The following is a 2993-nucleotide window of genomic DNA, read 5'->3' on the forward strand; positions in this document are numbered from 1 at the left end:
AACAATTTTAGAACTGGTTTTCTCTTAAAGATCACCAAGGCACGTGATACACAAACATACAAAGAGAAGCAGATTTAAATTAGATACCTGGTTTTCGATTTCATCAAGATAATTTTTAAGGTTAGCCATAAATTGTTATAAGTTTTTTTAGTACTGATCTTTTTGTGAGAGCGGATACCTGGAAAAAATAAGTTCTAAGAGAACAGAAGTCTTCTCAAAAAGGCCCCAGAATACCCCTGTGAGGTCCAACCCGTGGTGACTCAGCTTGTAGGAATTTATAGAAACTCAACTTCCTGGGACCTGGAAAATAATGCTTGCTTCCTCTTCTGTAAAAGCTGGAGCCACTACTCCAGTTTGATTCAAACTGACCAATGAGAAAGGCACCTTTGGGCCAGAACTTTTTTATTTTTTTTGAGACAGAGTCTCAAGCTGTTACCCTGGGTAGAGTGCTGTATTGTCACAGCTCATAGCAATCTCAAACTCTTGGGCTTAAGTGATTCTCTTGCCTCAGCCTCCCAAGTAGCTGGGACTACAGGCGCCTGCCACAACACCTGGCTATTTTCTTTTGTTGGTGCAGTGCCTCAAGCTATCCCCCTGGGCAGAGTGCCGTGGCATTACAGCTCACAGCAACCTCCAACTCCTGGGCTCAAGTGAGTCGCCCGGCTATTTTTTGGTTGCAGCCGTCATTGTTGTTTGGCGGGTCCGGGCTGGGGATTCGAACCCACCACCTTAGGTGTACGTGGCTGGCGCCTTAGCCGGTTGAGCTATAGGCACCGAGCCTTGTTGGTGCAGTTGTGATTGCTATTTAGCTGGCTGGGGCATGATTCAAATCCTCCAGCCTCAGTGTATGTGGCCGGTGCCCTGCCAAATGAGCTATGGGCATTAAGGGCCAGAACTTTTTGACTGGAGATAAAAAGGAGAAGACTGAGCCAGTCGGGAGCACCGCCATTTCGAATTCTTCTGTGCAATTGCTCTCTCTGCTGGCTGCAGACATCCTTAGAGTTAGAGGAAGTCAGGGAGTGGGCCCAGGGCTTGGCCCACAGGGATTTCTGCCTTAGAAATGGACATTGGTGTAAGGAAGTAAGAGGATGTTTTCTGAAAAGATTTGGAACAGCTCGATTGTTCTGTTGGCTATAGTGGTGGGATGATTTTTAAGTGGGGTGTCTTGTTGGGTCAGAGAAGGAGGCTCCCTTCTTTTTGTGGTAGGTTTGCTGCAGGAAGATGAGGCCCCTTGGAGAGAATAAACCCAAAGCCCCCCAAAGAGGAAGGGTTTTATTCCAGCCGGAGGAGTGATGGCACAGAAGAATTCAAAGTGGCTGCGCTCCCCAGCTGGCTCAGTCTTCTCCTTTTTATTCCCAGTCAAAAAGTTCTGGCCCCTGGGTACCTTTCTCACTGGTCAGTTTGAATCAAGCTGAAGAAGCTGGCTCTGGCTTTCACAGAAGCAGAAGCAAGCGTTAATTTACAGGTCCCACGAAGTTAAGTTTCTACAAATTCCTAAGAGCTGAGTCACTGGTCCACGGAGAGGACCTCACAGGTGTGTATCCTTGGGGTCTCCTTGAGTAGACCTCTGTTCTCTTAGCCCTTACTTTTTCCGGTACCCTCTCTCAGGTATAGAGATGTATCTTAAATGTAATCAGGAGCCGGAATGGCACTGTATGTGTGCAAAAAGATAGGCAAACTCGGCCTCATTGCGACACAGTTGATGAAGATTGGTTTGGCAATCCAATTGGGGAAGATTGGCTTGGTTTAGTCAGCACTGAAGTGTAACATCAGGGACGTTTAAAGGGGCTAATGAGGACATTAGGGTGAGGAAGAAGGCAGATTTAACTAAAGAGTTAAGTATCGTTATGAGAAATCCAAGAAGTCTCCTCGGAGGTGGAGATTTCAGAGAAGTGTGAGAAGGTTTTGACAGTTAGAGGTGGGTTTGGGGTAATCCTAGATAACATCAATCCTATAGTTTTCTCAGGGAGGATGAGTTGATGTCTTGTAGTCTGATTGTTATAAATTAAATCTTGAAATGTAATGTAAATCAAAAGAAGCCATTTGTTAAGGATTTGCCTTAAGAGCCAGACACAGAATGGGTGGAGAGAGGGGTTTGGAGGGATCACTTCTGAGGTTTATCTTATAGGGGGTACAGGTGAATCTTTCTAAGAGTAGAATGTGAACGTTTTAAAGCAATAACTGAGAAAATGACATGAAGGCTGTGTTGACCAGTTTGATGGAAGTATTTCAGATTGCATGTGAAAACCCCACACTGTACCCCAGAAGTGCATTAATGTACATAGTTACCATTCAATTAAAAAAAAAAAAAGAGCCAGACACAGTAGTGTCAATTAAGAAAGAGAAGTGGTTGGCTGGGGGCAGTGGCTCACGCCTGTAATCCTAGCACTCTGGGAGGCCGAGGCAGGAGGATTGCCTGATCTCAGGAGTTTGAGACCAGCCTGAGAAAGAGTGAGACTCCGTCTCTAAAAAATAGCTGGGCGTTTTTGTGGCAGTTGCCTATAGTCCCAGCTACTCTGGAGGCTGAGGCAAGAGAATTGCTTGAGCCCAAGAGTTTGAGGTTGCTGTGAGCTGTGATGCCACAGCACTCTACTGAGGGTGACAAAGTGAAACTCTGTCAGAAAGAAAGTGGCTGGTGTTTTAAAAGTAAAGAGGATTTTATTTTTTCCTTTAGTTTCCAATGAGTAACAGACCTTGGGGTTCCTGCTGAGAGCTGGTACTTGACAACTGAAGGCATCCATAATTTAGCAACCATTGTTTTTAGAAGGCAAAAAGTTAGAGAGACAGTTTAACAAACTTTGCATTTTAACTCTATAGTAGCAGATTGACCCTCTGAATTCTAAACTGTTGATGTATTTACTCATTAGTTTAAATAGGTGTATGATATCAGACACCCAAAAGGCTTCAAGCTTAAGTTTTATAAACTGAGAACAGAGAACTTTGTTGATTTAAGTAAAGTTTCAGTTAAGTTTCTCCACGAGTCTGAGAAAGGA

Source organism: Otolemur garnettii, unplaced genomic scaffold (genome assembly GCF_000181295.1).
Source record: "Otolemur garnettii isolate 467f Iridium unplaced genomic scaffold, OtoGar3 scaffold00086, whole genome shotgun sequence".
Lineage (NCBI taxonomy): Eukaryota > Metazoa > Chordata > Mammalia > Primates > Galagidae > Otolemur > Otolemur garnettii.